Here is a 25,492-nt window from a genome sequence, read left to right on the forward strand (position 1 = left end):
GTGTCATGTGATAATTATGACGGTGTCACGTCATTCTTATGCACACCCCTTCAAATAAAGTGTTACCCATCTTTTCTTTAAACTTTGACACACCCTAGTGTGTGACCCTTGACACAGTCAGCACAGCGCTTCGAAGAAGCTAGTTCTTTGATTGAAATCCTAAAATCCAACCTCCTGCTCACTCATCTATCTGCTAATACATCACTTTAGCTTCCCGGGCTCTTTGAAAACTTCAATTGGTCTTTGCTTACTGGGATTATTAATTCAACAGAAGTTTCCTTGGCTTGGGATCGCAATTGTGAAATACATTAACATTAACATAAACCCACAGAAGAAGACTCTGCCTATAGTGGTTCAGACCAAGATGCAGTACTGGGATTTCTAAGTGAAAGAGTAATATTTCTCACTGATAATTTTTATTATTCACAAAGGTTGTTTTTTTTAAACACACCTGCTCCCTTTGCAGGGTTTCTGCAGGGTCTTAAAAAGTCTAAAATAAAAAAATCCAAATTTTAGGCCTTAAAATGTCTTAAATTTGCTTAATTATTGTGTTGTAGATCTTCAATAATTTTAAACAGGTCATAATTTTCCTACGTCCATGCAACGCTAGCTCTAATGCTTCTTTCGCTAGTCCAAATATAATTTTGCTGTATTACGACTATAAATGATACAAACATGCAACTTATATTGCAGCCAATCAGCTTTCCTGTTATTGGCGCAAGTCTTTTTCAGGTTGTACCACAGACATAAAAGTGCAAGTTTAGCTATACTTGGCTTGAAAAAAAGTGAATTTAGGGCTTGGTTGATGTGATAACGGTCTTAAATTTCATTCATAATGGTCTTAAAAAGGTCTTAAATTTGACTTGGTGAAGCCTGTAGAAACTCTTGTATGGTACTTGTGTGACTGGCTGTGATATTGACTGTGCTGAACTGCGACCAGAGGTGTGCCAGTCATTAAATGGCTCAGTGCTGTTTGACTGTAAAGGACCACTTGGATTTGCACTTGCTTCGCCCCTGCCTGCTCAGACCAGGTCAATGATGCTTGTTGATGTTTGCTAAATGTGTAGTCACATCTCTATTCTCATGGCTTCACCACATGATAACACTCTTTCCAAATTGTTAAGTATCTTTCCGTTGATGAATGAAAAATGAATCCTTCAAGTAGGAGAAAAAAAAGGCGTAACATTTTCCTTTGGTTTGACTGACTCTCTGGACTGGTGGATGCCACTTCTCACAGCCAAACTGTTCCTGCAGTCTATAACTGGTTCTACTTTATACCAAATGTCATTCAAGTTTTTTTGTTTTTTTTTACAGTTTATGAACTATGGCTTGCCAGTGGATCTCCTAAGAGCAACACAATAAGCAAATGTGTTTTCTCCTCATCAGCTAATTGAATTGAAGGTGCTGATTGAAGATTTGCTGCTGGTGATTCCAAACATCCCACACAACGACATCAGTTTTCTCAATACGCTCCAGATTGTTGTCTCCATAATGATGTTATCAGAGCACTGTGGCCCAAAGAATCCTGCTTTACAAATGATTTACTGAATCTGTGGTGGAAAAAATACTCAGATCCTTAAGTGAAAGCACTAATACCACACTTTGAAAATACTCTACTACCAATAAAAGTCCTGCATTCGAAACGTAAAAGTATGTAAGTTTAATCAGCCGAATGTAATTAAAGTACTTAAAGTAAAATGTTGTGTAGTGCAGTAAATGTTCCCTGTCAGTGTTTTATATTCTATCTGATCTTTCTGCATTAATATTCCTGCTGCATTAATGTGTATGTTACATTTTACTGCTGTAGATGTTTAAGGTTGTGCTCATTTGAACATGACTTATTATGCGTAATGCAAAGTTTAAGTTTACATCATATGACTCTCGCTCTTGTCTTTTGCAAATTGAGGCTGCGGGCTGTATGAAATCTGGCCGCAGGCCTTGATTGTATGGAGGTAGAACAGTGACAGTAACCTATGGTATTGAAAATAAAAATTGGCATTGATAATATTGGCACTGAAAAACTTTCAACTAATAAATAAAACACAAATCTCAAAAAGTTATAATCTCACAATGCTATTATTTTATTTTCACTTTTAAATTTGTTTGCATTATGATGGGCTTTTCAGTCTACTTTTGTTCTTGAGGTCTGTCTTTTTACAGTTTTTTTTCTAGGCCAAAACGGTGACAGAAAGTTGAAACTGAAAACCAGTGACATTGTAAAAATCCTGACAGTGTAAAAAAAAAAAAGAAAAGAAAAAATGTAGATTTAAATTGAAAAACCTATCATAATGCAAAAAAAAAAAAAAAATCAAATTGAAATGATATAATAGGATTGTGAGATTAGTTAGTTAGTAGATTCAGTTCAACATTTTTCAGTGCCAATATTTGTTGTTTCAATGCTAATATTTATTTGCAATACCACAGGTTATGTGCCAAGCGTGTAGGATAACTACGGTGGCCGACGCAAAAACATGAATGGCTCTAGATGATCTCTAGAGCCAGTGTTTGGTTTGTCCATTCTGGGCTACTGTAGAAACATGGCGGTCAACATGGCAGACTTAGTGGGAAGAAGAAGAGTGGAAAAAGAGGAGCCGCTCTGTATGTATATATGAACGGCTCATTGTAAGGTAACAAAATCAAGATTCATATTTTCAGGTGATTATGCACTGATGGAAACATAGTTATTCATATTATATTTTATTTCTGCCAATAGAGCTCCCCAAATCCTACACACTAGACCTTTAAGTACAGTACTTAGTTACATTCCACTACTGGTCCTAACTGAGGCCAGGATTACTACACAGCTCAGAAACGGCTGTATTTCTCAAGTAAAGGAAACGTAAAGCTTTAGCGCGTAACCTTTTGATATTAATGAACATTCAACATTCAAGCCATTGCCAAATGAGTTGCTACAAAGCTAATTACCCTGAGTTACCCGGGCGCCCTCCATCATGTTTTTCTAATCATCCGTGTCCTCCTTGGCTACTAGTAACTGCGTGGAGGAGGGGTGGGGGTGGTGCACGATCACGGAAGGCTTGCATCATGTGGACGCACCAACAATGTTGTTGTCATTACTTAGAATTCCTCATGAGGGCGACAGAAACTACGCACTATAGCTCTATAGCTAAATATTCCCCTTCCAAGTTCTTGTTAACATTTACAGAGGATCAATAGAACATCATTGGTATCTACTGAGCATCAGTGAGATCGGTGAGAGCCCAAAGGATACTAAAAGACAACACCCACCCAGGCACAGCCTGTTCACCCTGCTGCTGGAAAGTGATATCAAAGTGTCCGCTGCTGTACCACCAGACTACAGAGCAGCTTTTTTCCTCAGGCTGTGAGACTCCTCAACTCATCCTCCGTACTACGCCATAAAAATAGTTTTGTTTAGTCTTTTCTTGTGTAGCATAAAGGGACTACAACTTGCATTTTCCTGTGCAACCCTGTGTTGTAGTATGACAATAGATGAACCTTTAAACTTAAATCCTGTAAACTGCAATTGATGTTGATGATGAACAATTTGGGTCATCATTTTACTGTTTGCCTTTGTATTGTCTTCCAAATAATTTTGACAAAACTCGGATGTTTGTTTAAAATAAAGCTCAGCTAACACTGGAGTTTACTGCCACAGAAGAGAAACAAATTTCTTGCATAACAGCTTCTCTCTCTGCCAAGACTCACTAATGTTACCAGCTACAAGCTAAGAATTTAAGACCAAAGGTCTCCCAACCACGACCAGCGCTCTTTTCTACTCTTTTCTTCAAAATCTGATCTTGTTCAATGTGAACATGAGTGGATAATTTTCTTGTCAAGCCTTCATCAATCTGCTTTTATACTGAGCTTTATACCAAATAGCTCATCTGTTGGATATATTTGGACATTAATGGTGCCCTTATATAAATTGTACAGTCTGTGGTGGTCCCCTGACATTTTGACACTGTAGCGCCACCAGCAGGTTGCCTTGAGTAATGAACAGAATTGAATTGAAACAAAGTTTTTGGTGACTCTTGAACTGTGTACTTGATATGGCCTCGCCAGTGGTTAGCATTAGTCTGTGCTTAGTTACTAAACAGTATCAAAAACAGGTTCCAATAGAGACAGCAAAGCCCAGAAAACAAAGGTGGTGTGTTTCTGTCTTTATACAGGTGTGTGCATGAATCCAGCTGCAGTAAAGTATGGGAGTTTGAGTGCCTTCTGAATAGGTACATGTATATACTGTGTGTTTGTTTTGTATGATGTGTCCATTTTAAACTGTCCCTAAAAAGCTGCCTGAAAAAAGCTCCAGATTCAAGTAATGAGAAGTGTGTGTGTGTGTGTGTGTGTGTGTGTGTGTGTGTGTGTGTGTGTGTGTGTGTGTGTGTGTGTGTGTGTGTGTGTGTGTGTGTGTGTGTGTGTTTTTTTAAAGAGGGTTGTTGTGCTGGCTCCGTTTAATTGGAGCAATACACATACAGATGCAAATGTCCAAAACACAGCACACAGTTTCTTCTCTCCTCCACACGCTCATCCTGTTCTTCCTCTCTAATTACAGAATGAGCTGCGTGGGCAGCTCGTCCCAATCTGGATCTCTCAGTCACTGACATTTACCAAGAAATGGGGCCGCACAGATAAAAAACAGGCTGCAAAATGTTGTTTGTATCTGTCTGTTCTTGTTAGACTGACCGAGACTGACAAAGTCATCCCTCCACTCTTGTATCCAACATCTACCTCTTCCTTCGCCCATCCATCTGTTTCTTAAAACGTTGATCCATAAATGATGTTATATCACCACACAAGTGAAATACCACATACACAAAAGCATGAATCCAAATCAAAATACTTAAAAAAATTAATGCAATTAAAAAAGGAACTTAAACAGGCAACAGCATTCCTACAGAGAAGGGTATCATGAGGGGGACGTTTTTATAATTTTTAAATACAAATTAGCAATTCATACCGTCAGGCTTATCATTTGTACTTTCAAATAGCTCAATTTGTTTCTTTGATTTTAGAATTTGCGTAAATTATTAATTCAAATGAACAGGACCAGTCTGTTTTCCTGTTTAAGTCAGAGATAACACAGCTGTGTATTTGACAGTCGAAACTCAGCGCTTTACACAGAACAGGTACCATGCACACACACATTCATCAGGCCTGCTCATCAGATAAACATTCACACACATTCACACACCGATGGTGGAGAAACTTTGTCATGTTGAGCAGGGGCCAGGGATCGTACCACCGACCTTCAGATTGGTAGACAACCGTTCTTCTTGCGATGTTTGCTCATATCCAAAAACCTGTTGATATCCAAGTATATCATAATGTTTAAAAGTAGCTGTGTTTTTGCTTCTTTTCTTTTGGCCATGCGTCTCTACCGCAGCCTTGCTTGCAAACTGTTGGCTGGTTGGTTTGTGTACAACCACCATAGCAACGCACAGAGATGACTGTAAGCCGTAAACAGGCAAGAGGCCATAAATTGGTCGTAAACTGTGGTAAAAACCCAGATTGAGACGCACATTCTGAATGCGTTGTATACACTTCCAAAAAATGCCTCTAAAACTTGAATAATACCGGCATAACACACGTCTTATTTGGAATATCCAAACGGAATATGCTGTTTACATGACATGTATCAAATTCTGAATATGGACATATTCTAAATAATAGTGGAATATTGGTGTGCATGTAAACGTACTCAGTATTTGGTCCCCTTCTGTTCTTAATATACACCTCCTAGTTAGGTCCAAATATCTGCATAGAGTTTTTTTTTTAACCATTGCTATGATGATACACAGCTCTATCTTTCCATCCCTCCAGACAACCCTACTGTCTCAGCATGGATCTCAGCCTGCCTCAATGATTTCTCAAACCTGAAGATGGAATGTCACCTTCAACTCAATCTCTCTAAGAATAGAGTCCTGGTTATCCCAGCCAGTCCTTCTGTTCAGCACATTAGTATCCAGCTCTGCTCTGCCTCACTCTCTCCAACAAAGTCTGCAAGAAATCTGAGCATTCTGATTGATGACCGACTAACATTCACTGAGCATGTTGCACTCACACTCGGTGTGTGAGGCAGAAAATCTCAATCCAAAATATTCTACTGTGTGTTCCCTTGGGGGTGGAAGACTTACCGAACTTCATTCGGTCTGCAATATCCTCTTCTGAGAATACTTACTCACCTAATATGCTCTTTCTGTCTCTCCCTATCTGTCTATCCTTCCCTATCTGTTTCTCAAAAAAAGGTTTATACCATTAACTTATTTGTTACTTCATGCACCTGCAACCTTGTGGCACTTGTGTCAGGTGGAACATGTTACTGTGAGTTTTGCAGCACCTATTCTTTTCCTTCATCTACTGGGGCTTGGATTGTTGAATATAAGAAATACACAATTTATAGATTTAGAAAAAGCATTTGACACTATAGATCACAACATTTTTATTTCTAAATTGCAAACAATTGGGATGAGAGGTGTAGTTTTAAAATGGTTAAGCAGCTACTTAGGGAATAGACAACAGTATGTATAGTTTGCTGGTAATACATCTGAATGTAGGAAGATTGAATGTGGAGTCCCACAAGGTTCAGTTTTGGGGCCTAAATTACTTATTTTGTACATTAATGACATTTGTGAGGTGTCACAATTATTGCAATTTGTGCTGTTTGCAGATGACACTACTTTTTTTGTTCAGGAGATGATCTGAAAACCTAAGCAGAAATTATTCAAAAAGAACTTAAAAAAAACAAAGTTTATGTTTTTTTCTAATCAGAAGTTAGATGGAAATGTTTCATAATCGATTGATGGAACTCCTATTGAAAGATTGTTTGAGTTTAGATTTTTGGGTGTGATAATGGATGACAAAATGACATGGAAATCACATAAGTAAGGGTTAATGCCCGACAAGGTGTCCATTGTCAGATATTAATGGACGACAGTGAGGTGGCCTCCGCCAAGTCCATTAATATCTGACAATGGACATCTCGAAGGGCATTAACCCGCTTATACTATGGCCACTTGCCAAATAACATAGTTTTAAACCATTAGTTTATATTTTAATTTGTTTTACAATCGAAATCTAAAGTTTATCCAAACAATAACTCCGTTTCCCTGGTTACACCTGACGGTTTGACTAATACCTGGAACAATCATTCCCATCCATAAGGTTCTTATGCAACGCAAACATTGTTCACTCCCCCAGGAAATAGGAAGGACCTTAGATACGACTTGCCACCCTTAGCAACCGGAGATATTTATAGTCCGCTCAGCTGATAGAACCCTTCAGTTTAGTTACGAGCCAGAAAGCTAACGCTATGCTAGCAAGATCCAAAGTCAATAACATTGTGTACAGTTGGCAATCAGTAAAAATAATTTGATAGTATACTGAACAAAAAGACAAGCTAGCTATCCAGCCATGTCATTGTCCCCAAAACAATATAACGACTTTTACGAACAATTTGATCCACGATGTGTAACGTTACTGTCGGCCGCATCGGCAAGTCTGTCCAGAGGGGAGGTATAACTTATTCTTGCAGCTTGTGTGTTAGCGCCATCCTGTGGTGTTCAGAGGACGAGTTGGAAATAACAGACTTTCCTTTTTGATTTAATGTAGCGCATTAATTTAGAACAGTAAACAGTCAGTTTCACCAGAACTCCTTTAGTAGGTGTCTTACATCTAGTAGGTGTCCTACACTTTTTTATGGACACACTGCAGCCAATCAGAATCAATTATTCATCCAGACCATGGTATAATAGAACATAAAACAAAGGTGTCCAAGAATGTGTGATAGAATATGTGTTAGATCACAAGGCAATTCGAATTCTGTACTGTTCACTTATTTTGCCTTACTTTAGTTACTGTGTGGAAGTGTGGGGAACACACATATGCACCTAACATACATTGTTCATTTTACGGAAAAGAGCAGTACGAATTCTATATAAAAAGGATTTCAGAGAACACACAAATGGACTGTCTATCAATCAGGATTAATGAAACACAAAGACCTTGTTGAATTAAAGACTGTTGGTGATGTTTCAGGCAAAAAGTAGAGAATTACCAGAAAATATACAAACAATGCTTTTAGTTCAGAAACTGAGATCATAGAAGAAAATTTAATTTTAAACACCAGCAGGCACGAGCAACTTTAAAGCAAATGTGTATTTCAGTATGTGGTGTCAAACGATGGAACTCCTTGGATAATGCTTTCTTCTTTGATTCTCTTCATAGTCAGATTCATCTACCAACCCTTATTGAGATGGCTGAGGTATGCCTTGGACCAGCTCTTAGTTATGCTGTTATAGTTTTCGACTGCTGGGGGACTTCCTTTGACACACTGAGCTCCTCTCTCCTCTATCTTTCCATCTGTGTGCATTCATGTCCCAGAAATGCTTGTTACTAACTTATTCCCGGAGCCCTTATGTTTTCTCGCCCCGCAGTTTTCCTTGGATTAGGGTGGCACCTAAATCCTGGTTGCAGCTGTTGCCGTTGCTCTGCACCCTGCCATGCCCTGTACGCCCTGCAGTGCCTTGCTAAGCCTTGCTACGCCATGAACTACTACAACTACTATTTCTAGTCATAATTTCATTATCTTTATTGTGACTATAATTGCCACTAAATGCTTGCTTTTGGGGGAATTACTGGAATTGTTGGGTCTTTATAAATTATAGAGTGTGGTCTCTATTTTTTTCTTTCCTTTTTGGTCTCCTTCCTCTCTCTCTTTTATCTGTAAAATAAATTGTTAACTGACCGACAGTCTATTTCTGTTTGTTGTATCATTTGAGAAAGGGGCTGGTAAAATGTGTCTTCATCCAGCTCCTTTCCCATCATGGATATGTCATGTGATACCTCAATTAATTTATTGTTTGATTATAAAAATGTGTCTGAAGTGAAGTGTGAAGTACCTCATTTGTACGTTGCTTAGAGGCTGTAGGCCTTTCATAGTAGATGATACACCATGTTGATTATGTTGTATCTGGGTATAACATTTTTGATATACGGAAAATATATATGATACAAATACAAATGATATATAAGGAAAAGGTCGTGGGTGGGCTTATGTTTCCATGACACGCGGGACATGAACCCCGGTCTCCTGGGTGAAAGTCCTATGTTTGACCCATCCACCACCCCAACCAACCTGCCCACTCGGAATTTTGGTCTTACATACTACTCGCTAAACCTCGTGTAGCTGCTGCTCTCCCCGGTACGTTCTACAAACACGCTGAAGGGCATTTATTCCGTCGCTTCAGACGCTGACAGCCACTGTCCAAACGTCCGTATTTTACGAGTTCGGAGTGAGAACGGGTTGGACAAAACATATCCTTTGTGTGTATGATGGGTGTGTGTGTGTGTGTGATTTGTAAATTGGTACATGGAATGAATTTCGGTATGGTGTGTGTGTGCATGTTTATAAAAAGGTGTGGGTGTTTATTTACCTCCCATTGTCTCGACAGGCAGGCTGACACTCTCATCAATTGTTGCGTGTGAACAATGGAAGCCTCCCTGCTCTGAATTATCTCTGTGTGAGAAGGGAGGCAGGTGCTGCAGATGGAGAAGGCTCCCATTCATTACCTCCACCTCCATTACCATCATTACCAGCCTGCCACAGCACACAGGCGGAAGAGGAGGGACTCAGAGATGCCAAGCCTGTCACACTCATCAACAACAAGGGACATTAAGACACTGACCCACTTTCCACTTTGTGTTGCAATGAATCCTGAGGGATGAGACTGGACGAAGGTAAAGAGAAACCTGACCATTAAATCCTGGTGATGTGACCAAAACCACCTGCGGGTCAGAGATGGAATGAGCAAACTTATGTTCTGATCAGACTGCTCTATCAACTGAATAAACAGACGTTGGTGCATTAATGAGCATCAGGCATTGTTTTATCTCCTGTAGACCACTCTCAAGGTCCCTACAAAAAGACCAGCAATTTCCCAGGTCCTAAAAGCCAAATAAACATACAAATAAGAAATATAAAGGTACTTTTTATCATATGTTTTGGTAGTGTGATCAACTTTCGTTATTCCAGAAATGTGTTACCAAGCTGATATCTCAGTGTATCTGTTCCCCCTTTCACTCCGTTTCACTCCATTTCTTTTGGGAATTAACATGTCTGAATAAATATGAAAGTATGTACATAGATCTTGCTTTGATGGCAACTAAAAAAAATGCATAGCTAAATTGGAAGACATCCAAACCCCTAGCAATAGTCCACTGGTGAAATGAACTCTCAAGCTACTTTGTTATGGACAGCATTTATTAAAAGAGTAAAGACAGAACCGCCAACTTTTTGAGGATATGTCAGTTCCATAGGAATATGACTTTATGAACTTTTACATCAATGTTAGGGACTATGACAGTATAACAGTGTTATCTGATTGCATTTGTGTTGTTTAATCTGTTTGTTGGTTGTTGTTTTTTGCATGTTTTGTCTGTTTTTTCCTTTTGCGAATGATTTGAAATATGAGGAATGAGATTTGTTCAAAGAAAACCAAATAAACGTTCAAAGATCATTTCCAAAGGACTAAATTATCATACAAATACAATCACTTTAGTACATCTGGTAACACATTCCTGATCACAGTACTAGTAATGGTACGAATGTAGGTAACCCTACAATGACTTGGCACTTGCTGTTGCTAATGTAATGCTATAGACAGTGTTCTATGATAGGGCGACAATCGAGGATCATTATGTTTGTTTGATCCAAATCGTTCAACCGTACATAACGCGTCGCAGCCTGTGGTCTAATTATCCAGGGTTGTGGTTTGGAGTTTTCTTGGGTCCCTTTCAGATTGGGTCCATTTGTCCTTATTTATCTTTTTAGGATCATGGCCAGCTTTTTGGACCCATTACAACTACCCCATGTGTTGCACTAGAAGGAAGAAGGGAGCATGAGAGAAATCAGGAGGGTCTTCACTCCTCTTTTCTCCATTGCCACCCAAACTCCCACTTCATGTTGAGAGGTGAAAAATGATATACAAAGAACAGGGCCGCCTATCCGTCTCTCTCTGCCTGTCTCTATCTATATCTCTCTCTCCCTCTGGCCTCTGAGGGAAATCAATGCAATCTTCTTACCTATGAACTGCTATTTTTCTCACATCAAACCACTATAGCCTGTAGCGTGGCAGTCTTCCAGCTCTGAAAGTGTCGGACAAGTGGGATGATCGATGTTTGCAGTCAGTAAAACAGCTACTATTAGACCTCAGTGTTTTACTTAAGCCTCGGATGCAGTTGTCAGTTGTCGGTATGTCGCCCTCAGGGGGGGCGATAACACTATCTTCGACATTAGCTTTTCTCCGGAAATGTCTGAGACAGCCTCCCTTCAAACCCAGGCCGGCCTCTGGGGTTGGAAAAAGACAACAAACAAACAAAAACATATTTCTTTCGTTTGTCTGGTGGATAGGAAGGGTTAGGGAGCTTAGGGGAGATGTTTGCCCAGTGGAAACGTCAATGCATTTCATCTAAAAACAAAACAAAAAAAGAAAGAAATACACCTCCACGCAAGATGAATGTGTGTGGCAATATATAGACCCATATGGTGCAATCCCATTAGCCTCTGCAGCCTTGCATGTTGAGGTTTGTCACGAGCAGACGGCGTATAATAAATGTTTAGGGAGGGAACAAGGCTGTTTACTCTGGGAAACTGGAGCGAAGCACAGGCTTGGATTGATAGACGTTCTGGAAAGCAGATGGTATTTTGTTGATTGTACAACTGGTCATACAACAGCTTAAGTTATACAGTATATCATTTTACATTCCTACATCATTTGATAACTTACACTTAAGCAGTAACGGAAACCTTCCCAGTTTAATTAAATAGTTTTCATTTCATTTTAATTCATTGAAAGTAGGCTCATTTGATCTCCTTTGATGGTGTCAGTGACCAATTCTTTTTTTTCAAATTCTGTAAAAACAATCCATGTGTTAGTCCCTTGTATTTTGGATATTTCTCAGCTTACATTTTATTGCATACACGTACATTTCATTTCATATTCTAAAACTTTAATTCCATGTTTTATTTCATATTCGCAGGCTGTTTTTTCAAAGTCACTCCCTTATTTAATCATCCATTCCCCCCTACATACTGTAACTGACACTCAATATTTCACTCAATAGCACTCAATCGTGAGCAGTGAGATTTCGGACACTTACTAAACATCATCATTTTCCGTCACGAGGTGCCATGTTGCACAATAGCATTTTATGAATCTATAAAATGCATGGTCTTTCATTCTGTATTCTCAATCTTCATATTGCTTTCATATTTCTCATATTCTCACACTTTCAGACCCAGGTGTAAATGCACGCAGAACTCATTGAGATTGAAATGGGATTGTTTCGGCCAGACCACGTTTATAGGTGGTCAGGCTCGCATTGTGATCAGATCTCAGCAGGTGTAAATACAATCCGTGCACCCAGAAAGATGAAAGGTCACCCAACTCCACGTCTCACTGCTATCTTAAGCAAGTGTGGCTATGAGTAGAAGCAGCAGCAGCTAGCAACTCATTGCTGGCAAAAACACCCATCCAGGTGTAAATGTAAGACCCGCTGATCGATCACAGGCCAACTCTGGTTGGCTCTCTGCTCAGCCAGTCCTCGCCCTCTTCAGCTTCTCCCGGTAACGTTAATAGCGATAATACTATCTGCTCGTCGTCCGCACCACAAACGTTCTGCCGTCCGCTCGTTAACGAGCTCGCCTGTTTGCCAAATGCTGTTTGCTCATTTTAGTTTTTGAGCACCGATCTCAAACTTTTTCCTTTCCGACATTTTCACCTGGCTAGACACAAACTTCTGTCAATAGCATTATAAGCTGTTGTCATGGTACGGGTATGGTAACGGTATGGTAACGTAGTGTCGTTTTTCAAAACAATGTGATTTTTATTGGCTCATGATAGGCTCCTTGTCTTCATAGGCCCCTGGGCTTAAGCCCAGGTGGCCTTGGCTGATCAGATGTCTTTAGCTGAAGAATGTATCCAGATACATCACATTATCAATGCCAGGTGTGAATGGGGCCTCATTCCACATTCTCAGACTTTCATTTTATACTTTGAAAATGTCATATTCTCTGAGGTTAATTTTATATTTTTCAGCTTATTTCCATATTCTCACTTTTCCATTTCTTCGCATTCATTTTTACCTCAACTAGAGGTCTCCCATACATATGTTAATAAACAAGCTTGGCTACGCTCATTACTGTATATCAGAAGTGGATGACACCACACTGATATATCAGTTGTATCTGGTCAAGGAAGACATGGTGGATGCTTCTGGAAAGCGTCTGTTTATGAAAAATGGCTTTTTTATATTTTGGGTGGGGGGTGGGGGTGATGATGCACACATATGGGCTACCTCCATATGACAAGCCAGGAAAGCTTTCCTCCGCTCTGTCTCTATCTTTCGCAGTTTCCCCTCCGAGATCCCAATCTCAGAGAAGATGTGCGAAACCTTTATTAATGTTGCGTCGACTGCAGGAAGACAAGCCCTGGGGCGGTCGATAGCAGGGTGGTAACGTGATTCTGTCACCCCGACAACCTCCCTTACACATACTCTTATTTACCCCAATTCACACACACACACACACACACACACACACACACACACACACACACACACACACACACACACACACACACACACACACACACACACACAGAGGCATGGATGTGCTGCTAGATGTTATTTGAAGGGACATCAGTTTCTATGAAAGATAATAGCCTTGCAGCTGGGAGCCAACAGCCATGATGAGCCCTGCAATCATTAGAGGATGGTGGGGGAGATATCGGTTGGAGGAACCATTCTGTGCTTGGAAGGTCACAGGACAGATATCCATTTAAGGCAATATCCATCTTTGTTTACTCATTATAATAGAGTAAATAAATAAAACATCAGAGATATGATTAGAAGACATGTAAAAGATCACTTCAGAGGAACATTTGTGAATAAATGAAGCCTCTCCCAAAATGATAGTTTAGTGACCTGTAGTGGTGTGTGATACTGCAATATTTTTTTTATAATTCAGGTGGATGCATCATCAAATAGCTAAATCTGAATGAATTTTTATGACCTTTAGTGTTTTTGTGATTTTACATTTGGATTATTAATAAGTTAAAAACCCAGGATAGAATTTGCATATGCTTGTATACATTTGTTGTGTTACCACTGTATCTTACAGCCTTTTTACAAATGATTCAGCTTGCCGTTGTTTCATTTTCATCCTGAAAATATAGCCACACGACGCGCTTCTTCCTCTCTGCCATTCTTCTGCTCCGTCTCTGTGCTGCTTCCGTGTGTGTGCTGCTGGCCGCTGCCAGGCCTGGCTGCTTGTTTGCTTGTTTGCTTGGCGCCGCTGAGACACGTGACGGTACAACATCAAAACACAGAGGAGGAGGAGCAAAGTGTACCTGCTCCGCGGTCTGACAGGAGCGGCACCGCAGCAGTGCATCCTGGAGAGAAACTGAAACTAAAGTATCAATCTCAAACGTTGGTATCGATATTATCGATATTTGGATCGATCCGCCCCTAGTGACCTGCCATCAGAGTGCCACAATAGACGCCACTTTCAAGCAAGGAAAAAGTGGCTTGTCATAGAGCACGAGTGAATGCTGATGCACACATGCGCACACACACACACACACACACACACACACACACACACACACACACACACAAAGGCTCCGGGGCTTCAGTATCAACCGCACACCTCTAGAGATTGAACTTTCCCAGAGTTGGTGATTGTTATGGAGTCCTACACAAAATAATTTCATTCAGAAAATGGAGACAAGGCAGCTGAAAAGAGACATTGAGGCTACTGAGAGTTTGAGGTTCTGTCACAGATTTGTGTGTTTCAGGCATCCTGCTCCCAGTATTTCCTGCCACATTACCCCAGAATTGCTGCCTGGCTGCAGGGACACAAGCTGCTCACTGATCAAAGTCCTTTCACAGTTCTTGCAACAATGTGTCTAAGGCCTTCATTTTCTTTGTGTCCTGCTCTTCCTCTAGTCTCATTTCTAGACACCCCCACTCCAACCAGAACCCCCCAACAAGAGCTCTGTGTCCATGACTTACCTACCCCCTGGACAAACATCAACATGTACAAAAACATCCTGCTATGAACTGTCGAGACAGCCGGAGCCTCCAGTGGACTTGTGTTCGCCAACTTCCTGGAGCCACCACATGCTCACAAAGATGATCTGCAGCGTCCTGCTGCTCATCAACCTAACACCCTGTGTCTGCGGAAACTTTGTAGTGAATGTGACACAGACCTCCTATCAGGCAGAGGAGAACCAGAACATCACACTGGAATGGATGTTCACAACCAACACTGACAGTTCCTTCAACTCCCTTTCTATCTTCTGTGAGATGATAACTGAGAGTCTCAGTCCTGTTTCATCAACCCGTTTTCACTCCCAACCCATAAAAAACTGACGCTTTGTCAGTGTCTCTCAGTGTCAGATACCGGTTAAAAAATCCCCCTTTAGCATATGTATGGATGGAACACACCGGGTACAGCAGCAGCTTGACCATCGCGCTGTAAGATGACGTAGTATTAAGAGCGATAACGGTAGTAAGTAGTATGAAAGAAGTACACGTAAAGAGGTTGGTTGGTTTAAATGTAAATGAGCACTGTAAACACCCAAATCAAGACTACATCTTGCTCATCCCCCAAACCAGGAGGGGTCGAGGCGTACCAATACGGTGAGAAGAAGGGATCGTCGGCGGCACAGAAACCCATGGACCTCGCTGAACCCACTCCCCAGGCTGCCTCAACAGAGACGCCCCACCTCCAGTAGTGGAGGCAGTGGGCCGGCATGCTCTCGCTGGTAAAGGCAATCATAGCCAGGCGCGTTATGGCGCTGTGTCTATTTATGAACGCTTTATTTCACTAATGAACTATCAATGAGGATCAGTCTCTTCTCTGCAGACAAGCCATCAACAAACAATGAAGTACATTTGTCAAGCTCCTCGTGCTTTCATAATGAGTTCAGACATCTGAATGAATATGCATGCTGATATCATCCTCTTGTTGCTTTTGTATTAGTTAAGTGCTGGAAATCAATTCAGTTCAATCCTTCAACAACCTCTTATTGGCTCTTGATGAATGTAATACTTGGAGAGGATTTCTACCACTCAACCAATGAACAGAATGAATAGTAAGGATAGGTAGGCCACCTTGATGTCTGGGACCTGGGTGCTGCTGAGAGTTGCACCTTACCTGAACTCCTTCCTGTTAGTCAGCTAAGGTTACTTTTGTCTTCAAGATTTATACTATAAGCATGTTTTTAGGTTAAATGATGAATTGTATTGGATGCAGGTACTTTGACGCATTTCTTTTGTAAATCAAAATTAAAAAGCCTTCATGTTTCTATGGTTACACAATCTGATATTAGACATGACAATTATCTAAAACCCCTGATTAAGAACACTATACGAAAATATGTTCAGCAGATTCAATTATGTTCATTATTTAAACAATTTTTCTGCTGTCACTTTTGCAGAGTGACAGCAGAGGTTCAGTTGGAAAAAAGCTGCCTGTAAAACCCAGCGTTAGGCTGTGTTCACACAGCCTGCGTCGGCCATCCAATGATCCGGCAGAAACGCAGGTATTTCCATTCATTTTGAATGGGGTAGTGCATTTAGGCTGTGGTGTAGGTTGCCGCGGGGGGGGGGGACACAAAAAACACAGCGGGCCTGCGGCGAAAAGTTGAGACCGACTCAACTTTTGGAGAAACGCAACCCCACGTCACGCTGCAGTGGCCAATCATGTAACTGGAGATCAGACTTTTTGTTTGTCAGTTTGAGGCGGTGTGAGAATCCTGTACAGGAAACAGGAAACATCACTGCCTCTATCGCTGCCACAAGAAAGTTTTAAAACAACAAACACAAGCACTGAACTGCCTGGGAGTTTGTGGAACAGCTGAATGTTTCCTACAACAACAAAACACTCACCATGTCTCACTCGTCTCTTCTTCTCTTTCTCTCTCTCTCTCTCTCTCCTGTGAAATAAGCCGCCTTCAAGTGCGGTCAGAAACATTGAAATCGATCTGACGGACAACAGTAACTGTGAAATATAAAGTCTACTTGTGCTTTATTGGAGGGTTTAAAAACACAAAAGGACGTCACACAAATGGGCCGTCATGCCCCCCCACACACACACACACACACACACACACTTGTTTAATGATATTAAACAAAGAGTAATGTCCCCTCTTCTTACAATGGTCATACATCGATACTAGAGTAGCTACTTCTTTGTTTACTGCTGCAATGAATGAAATGTAGAGGAGAAAAGAACATATTTCCATAAAGAGTGTTTGATGGTTATTCAAAGTGCCCAAAGGTCTCAACTTCTGGCAGAAAATGTGAACATGCTCATATTCCTGAAGAAGAACACGCCCATGTCTTAGGCTGAGCTGTGTATCATGCTCGATGAAATAAATGGGCCAGTCTCTGTTTGCACTTTGATTATTGAGCGAGTACTACTTTGATTATGGTTTGCACTTCAAGAAATTGGTACAGGAGAGAAGTCATTTGAGTTTGTGGCAAAACCTTTCACAGTGCTTGTTTTTCATTTTGTGACTTTAGATTGAATAAAACACAATTTTTCCAGTCATATTTCTTCATTGAAGTTTTCTTTAAAGTAGTGTTAAAATCTCGTCTCGTGAACCCAAACTCGTGTATCGTCTCGTCTCGTGAGCTGAGTGTCTCCTCACACTCCTAGTAGTACTGTATTTGAAAGCTACTGATCTCTCATGTCAACAGATCCATCTCCATGACAACTGAACAAACTCCACCTGCTCATGAAGACCATGTAATACGATTGAAAGCCACCAGGAAAATGCAGAGAAATCGACCTTGAGTTGGGATTGTTTGGTCAAACTACAGTTCCCACGTTCAGGAATGAACTGTGATGCTTCATTTCCAAACTCCCTGTGAATAATTCGTAGTTGATAAATGCTTTGGTAAAAATGACAAGTTCATTAATCTAAGCTTAACATTTGCTTACATTATCTTATGGTGTGGTATCATTATAAACAACACATTCTCACTCCCATCACATCCAAAAGCAACGCTTGGTCAGGTGCTTTTGGCATTTGTTATTGACGCAAAAAGTCTCCTTTAAACACGCTTGGTCGGGACTCTTGGCGTCACTTTTTGACGCTCATGGGACTCTCGTCTAGCCCTTTGGCATCATATTTAAACGTGCTTGGTCGGGACTGTTGCCCTCACTGTTTTGATGCTCAGGTTTAGGAAATGATCGTGGGTGGGGTTACAAAATGTACGTTTTAGTGACAAGACCGGACACGAACCCCGGTCTCCTGGTTGAAGGTACTGTGTTGTTTGACCCATCCCCCACCCCAACTAACCTCCTTACAAGGATTTTCGGTCTTTCATACTACTCTCTACTGTTGTCTCTCTTAATACTACGCCATCTTACAGCGCCGCGGTTGAGCTGCTGCTCTGCCCGGTGTGTTCCATACAGACACTAAAGGGGGATTTTTGCATCAGTATCTGACGCTGAGAGACCAAGGGTCAGTATTTTATGAGTTGGGAGTGACAACAGGTTGTTATAAATCATTTGCTAATAATGTTACACTGCAGATGCAATTATGCAAAGTATGGGTTTCTGGTAGTAGTTTTCTTTCATATCAAAATAAGCAAAGAAGTTTCCAATTTTCACTTCCCTCCAAATGCCAAGTGAGCAGACCTTAAACCCTGCAGCAATAGTGGAAGGGCAGTGGAAGTAAGCTTGGCTTTTATTCTTCTACTGCTTGCTCTTTAAACAGAGTGTATGTCTGTACATGTGTATGACTAGGCTGTTGAGGTATGCTTTTGTTTTGAGAGCCCTGTCTCTCAGTGGTCTCTCAGAGATCACTGCCTATCAGACAATCAGATGTGCGACCCTTATCTTGGCAGTGCATAACAAAATCATATCTTGGTAGAAGACTGACAAAAAACTAATTGCCCTCCGTGCATTCTAATCTTATTTTCTTCTGGTGAGTGAGAAATAATTTGAGGAGAGAGCATCGCTCAATCCCTGAAGATCTGAGAGACGCCCATGCCATGGAAACAGACACACAGGGAGGTGGAGGGGTACAATGGATAAACCAAAAAAATTGATGAAAAACAGAGAGGGATGGTGGGGGGGAACAGACGGCGGATTTTGAAATTGCCTCGTGCCAACCCAGCTTATTATATTTCACATCTCATTATGTGGCAGGCCTTTTCTAGAGATGGTTGTTTGTCACCTGCTTTGACTGGAATAACAATGACGAAAAGCTTGTATTTCTGCTTCATTTGCCGAGAGAAAAGACACAGAGGAACTTGTTCCTGCACTGCCACTGATACCATTACGGACCAATCAGGATACCTCCGCCGGACAAACAAAGTACACGCTATGCCTTTGTCCTGACACTGTTTAGCAGCTCAAGCTTCCTAAAGCTAAACTGTAAAGAAACTGTCTCAGGGGAACGTTGTTCTCTCACTGTAAGTGAATTGTGGGAGTATGATCCTCGTTATAAATTCTCTCATCATTGACATCGTTTGTTAAAACCAGGGGTTAAAGTGGACCGGAACGATCCGGAACAGTGTTTTGGCACCTTCCATTAACAAGTAAATTTATCTAATTGTCAGTTTCAAACATCAGTTTTCCATTCTTTTAAAATAACTCCCAATATCCATTCCGGAGTTTTCCCTATTCATTCTAAGCAGCGCACACTGTGAGTCCATGAACAAGAGAACTGTCTGTGGGGAGTTCACACATCTGTAAAAATAGCAGGACAGTCATGTACTATCTTGTAAAGTTGGTTGAACAGGTGAAGACCACATTGTTGGTAGTCTCGCTTTGCCAGACCTTCCTCCGCAACGCCGCGGAGGAAGGTCTGGCTAGTCCACACAGCATTCTGGGATGGGATAAAAACATGGTTCTCAAGCTGAAAATATATTCCTCACGGTCTAACACTAGCCATGAGCACTGTTGGGAGTAACGCGCTACAAAAGTAACGCAATTACAGTAATGTATTCCTTTTTGCTGTAACGCAGTCACATAACGCATTACTAATGACATTTTGGTTATTATACTCGTTACAATCTCAGTAATGCGAGTTACAACGCATTTTGGTGTTTTGTTTATTTAAGAATTCATCAACATCGCAAAACATTTCTTCACAGAAAAAAAGCCGTGAGTATTATTTCCTGTTGCTGTATTCAATGGTTGAGATGACTGCAGAGACAAATACATTTGCGAGATGGATATTATTTTCAGGAGTTATTACGCTGCGTTGAAGTGAGCTGTCCTGTCACTGTTCCCGTGGTCAGAGCCAGAACCAGAGATGCTACGAACGACATCTGTGTCCCAACAGGTGACGGCAGTGTGACCGAGCTGCTGACAGATAGAAACATGTCGGGAATTAATGTTTAGGCTTGCTGCACGTAATACCATTGCATCATTGCATTTATCAGCCGTGGAGAGTAACTATGCCTGTAGTGGAATGGCTTCGAATGACGACCAAAAACGCTTGTCTTTTACTGTGACCATTTACTGTTCAATATGTTGCAGTGAGAAGAAGAAGAAAGTGAGCAACTTAAGCTTGACGGACACGTTTTGCATCTAGCGTCTCACGTTCATCTCAGTAAGCTAGCAAGAGTACACAACAGACAACTTCTGCGTAGGCTACTTCAAAATAAAAGCACTTCCTGTGACGGTTCGCAGTAAAACTAAATTACTGTTAAACAAATAAGGTTGTGTACCTTTTCACATATCAGCTTTAAATCAAGTACTGTAATAATGTATAATGTAAATACTGAGTTTTAATCACCCTGTAATTGACCATTTCCTTTAGACTGTTTTAAACTAAACAACATGAATTTCTTATTCAAGTGCTTCAAGAACATTTTACAACAATGCCGTACTTCAATACAACTGTAAGGTACTTTTAATTGAGTATTTTCATTTTCTCCTACTTGCCTATTGTACGTTTTACTTATCTATTTTCATAGCGTTAGTTACTTTGCATATTCATATTAATTATACAAAATATTATGAATACTCTATGATGTATTAAAGTGGATAAAGAAGAGAATTTATTGATCCGGTGGTGAAATTCACAAGCTAGCTGCCAAGTCAAAATTCCGCTGTTACTTTGGGGAAAGTAACTAAAAGTAATGCAAAAGTAGTGTAAAACATTACAATTCAGAGACAGTAATATTGTAATATAACTAATTACTCTCAAATGACAGTAACTAGTAATCTAAAATGTATTACATTTTGGAAGTAACTTGCCCAACACTGGCCATGATTATTCTCTTCCAGTCGTACAAGTGTTCATGTTAAAGTTAAGGTTAATGTTTAAATTTTGGCAACTAAAACTACTTGGTTAAGGATAGGGAATATTTGCCTTTATGCTAAAAAGAAATCAGTGTCGGCTGTAGGGACAAGTCAAGTCAAGTCAAGTCATCTCTATTTATATATCACATTTAAAACAGCATAAGCTGACCCAAAGTGCTTTACAACCAGGGCAGATGGGATGAAGTATGCCTCGATACACAGATGAAACAACAGCAGGCTACATGAATAAAAAAGTACATAACAAACACAACATCACAAAACAACTTGAATGGTAAAACCAACGTCAAAAAAGAAGGACGTTAGAATAGTGAATTCAATCAGCAATAGCTTAAAAAGCAGTACAGGAAATAAAAATACAGATCAGGAGGTAGCTTGACAGAAGCTAAAAAGAGAAATTAGAAATTAGATTTGACGTTTACAGTCGCAGAACATGCCTTTATATGTGACAGGAGGCTGTTTCAAAGCCTGGGAGCAGACACGGAGAAAGCTTGGTCCCCTTTGGTTTTGCAGCGTGAGTGAGGGCCGAGGAGGAGCTGTTGTGATGATGACCTGAGTGATCTGGGGGCAGAATATGGAGTTAGCAGGTCCGTGATATATTGTGGAGCAAGTCCGTTCAAGTACAAGACGCAAACCAGCAGTCTCTCCAGCGTTGATGTCTAACACTTTGCATGTTCAACAATTAGTGATGGCCAAATTAAGCTTAATGAACCATTTTCTTGATTTGCTGAGCCCAATAGATGGCGCACTCTGTTTAACAAAGGCTTTAAAGCGCACTTTTGCCCTATAGTTGGCTCGGAAAATAAAGAAAATGGTTGATGAAGCTTCATTTGGCCATCACTCCCAACAATCCACCCAACTTCCTACATTAGACTTTTTGCAGTGGTAAAAAAGCATAACACTGTACTCCCTTGTTCACTCACATTTGACACTCTGGGAAATGAATTTGAAACAATGAGCATTAAGAGTGCATCTGCTAACCATGGTCGTATGCAGGGTAAGCTTGCCAGGGGGGTTCAGGGGCATGTCCACCTGAAGAAAATGGATAACAATAGATTTTAAAACCACACCATCTTCCAAACAGTAATACATGAGAATCAGGGGTTAACATGAGTGATCCACAGTACAATCTGGAAATACAGAAGAGGCTAAAATTATCACAAAACATCTGAAAATGAATCATGACAATGTTTAATTAAAGTGACAACAATATACAGTAATCCGCTTCCACCCACCCACACACATACAAGCAATGATGTTGATCAGATGAGCCAGTTAGTAATCTTGGTGTTCTATAATATCTTTGCCACATCAAAGTAAAGTTCTTTTAAAGCAAATATTTCCTGACTTATTAACTACAGTATTTCACAAAAGTGAGTACACCCCTCACATTTTAGTAAATATTTCATCATATCTTTTAATGGGACAACACTGAAGAAATTACACTTTGCTAACATGTAAAGTATTAAGTGTACAGCTTGTATAACAGTGGGAATGTTCTAGAGATACCTAGAGATTGGCATGGGGTACTTTCCATAAAATCATCTCTCAATGCTAATCAAATCAGCTATTAGGCTAACCGACATAAAACCATGCCAATCTCTAGATATGGTGAAGGGTATGTGATGATGTGGGGCTATTTTAATTCCAAAGGCCAAGGGAACTTTATCAGGATGCATAGTATCCTGGATCCACTGAAATAACTGGCCTTTAAAAATAAAACTCAGCCTGCCTCTATGGGCATTTAACATAGGGGTGTACTCACGTTTGTTTTTGCTAGCGGTTTAGACAGTAATGGCTGTGTGTTGAGTTATTTTGAGGGGACAGCACATTTACACTGTTATACAAGCTGTACACTTAATACTTTACATTGTAGCAAAGTGTAATTTCTTCAGTGTTGTCCCATTAAAAGATATAATGAAATATTTACTAAAATGGTGAGGTGTACTCACTTTTGTGAGATACTGTATATCTCGGAAAAAATACCAAGGTCCGGACTTTAATGTTGGAGATGTCAATGCTGCTAACTGGCAAACATTAGCACGCATGCTACTAAAGCCCAACCAAGATAATTTGCTATCCCATATTTAAACCGATATGAGCTTATCACATATGTACATGTGCATATGTTGGCCCAGGATTAAGTGTAATACAGTGCAGTGCAGAAATGCCAAGGATGTGTTTGAGGTAATTTAGAAACTGGCTCCATTTCATAGTTTGTCCACCAAGGACCACGTTACAAGGATACTGTATTTTTCAACTGAAAAATGTCCTGCCCAGCATATCTTGGTTGAACTCTCAAATATCGTATCAGCTTCAAAATTCCAGTATTGGTTGGGCTCTATTAGCTAGATCTAGTATATCAGGTGTTTTCAAAGGCTGACACTGTTGGCCCCCCTCAGACAAAATCAAGACAACTGTGCCCAACATGCATGGATTCAGTGAGTTATGCTGTGGGCTACAGCTTGAGCTTTATTATTTTGGCCTATTTTTGTTTACATTTTAGCTAATTGGCACCATTAAAAGTGCGCTAAATTAGCCATTGCCTGTTGAAATGTACTCATGAATGTACAGTATACTGTTGCAGTTGGTTATGCAGGGAAAGGACCTAAATGCAGACTCAGCAGACGTTTTATATCTAGATAGGGACATTGGAGACATCCTCAGTTTGTGTCAGTCATACAGACCCTAAAAATAGGTGTATCATGTCTGTGTGTTCCAATTTCACTTAAGCTTGAAACGCTAAGTCACAGGACAGGGCATGAATGCTTTGTCTACAGTTGACCTGAAGGTCTTTTTGAAGACCTCAGCCTACATGTAAAATGAGTAATATAAAATGATCCCAATCTAATAAATAGACAAATACATAAATAAATACTTTTGTAAGACAAAATCTGAAACACATTCATTTTGGCTTTGTTCTCACAGGACAGTTATGGCCATATTCATATTTTTAATAATGTCGAAAGTATTCACTTTTTATGCAAAAAAAAAAGGTTTGCAATGTTTCTGCTTGTTTTCCAATTTCTGGCATTTCTACCCATGTATGTTTCAATATATTAATTTAAAATGCATATACAACCAGGTGGACAGAAACCTAAAGAATATATAAAGAGTTAGACATACACAGTACACCCTGTTCTTCTTTTCCTCCACTTGTATTGATTGTAGCCCACTGTTTGACTTTTGCAATAAAAGGCTGGAAGCAGAGCAAGCTGATAATTTGTCTCACTCCTTTTTGTTAGATAAAAGTCATCTCTTGCTCCCAGTGCTGATGAGTATGATAAACAAACGGTGCTCTGTGTATTGACTGATTGACAGATGTGCTCCAGATGTAGAAATGCTCCTCTAGAAACGCCTCCAGGGGAGGTGGGACCTTAGCAACATAGCTAATCCCTGAGCCATGCCCTGCCTGATGGACAGCTGCGTGAGAGTGGTAATGAACTTCTCCACTTGAGGAGAAGCACTGCCAGATTGTCATAGACAATATTTCGCCCAGCAGCTCCAACAGATTGAAGGAGACAAAGGCGTTGGGCTGCTTTTGTTCTTCCAGTGAAAAAAGCTGGGTGGCTCAGCTTGTGAAAGCAGCAGACGATGTGAAAGTTTCTTTTGTATTGTCAAACGTGGCGGCTTTTCACACCTCATTGCACAGTAATTTGATGAGCTCTGTGTTTGTAGCCTGAAGGGGCTCAGCTGTTTGGAGAGTATTAGCCATGGATGTTACAGTGCCAGCACAGCGTCCCTAACTCAAAGCAAACCTGCCCAACAAGCTCTCCCATTAGGCATATTTTTTTAATCTTGTTTTTTTTTTTTTAACCAGATGCTTATTTTGTGGTTCAGTACAGCACATTTCAACACTAGTCATTAGATAATTCATGTGTTTTATCTCTTCATTGAAATCACACAGAAACCAAACAATCTGCAGGCTGTTTAAAGGTCTGCAATCACACTGATAACTTATTATCTTATATCAGAGCTTTAAAGGCATTTTAGATTGAGTATGCTTCATTTTCATGGAGGTGGCTTAGTTGTTAACACATGATCTAAGTATGGAAGTCACGTGGCAACAGTTGTATATGAGAGCAATAGTAACCCCTGTCTTGGACAGTCTTTGGTGTGATCATATATGAATGTCCCCCTTGATCTTTCTCCAGTGGTCTACTGACT

The sequence above is a fragment of the Sander vitreus genome, chromosome 10 (genome assembly GCF_031162955.1).
Source record: "Sander vitreus isolate 19-12246 chromosome 10, sanVit1, whole genome shotgun sequence".
Lineage (NCBI taxonomy): Eukaryota > Metazoa > Chordata > Actinopteri > Perciformes > Percidae > Sander > Sander vitreus.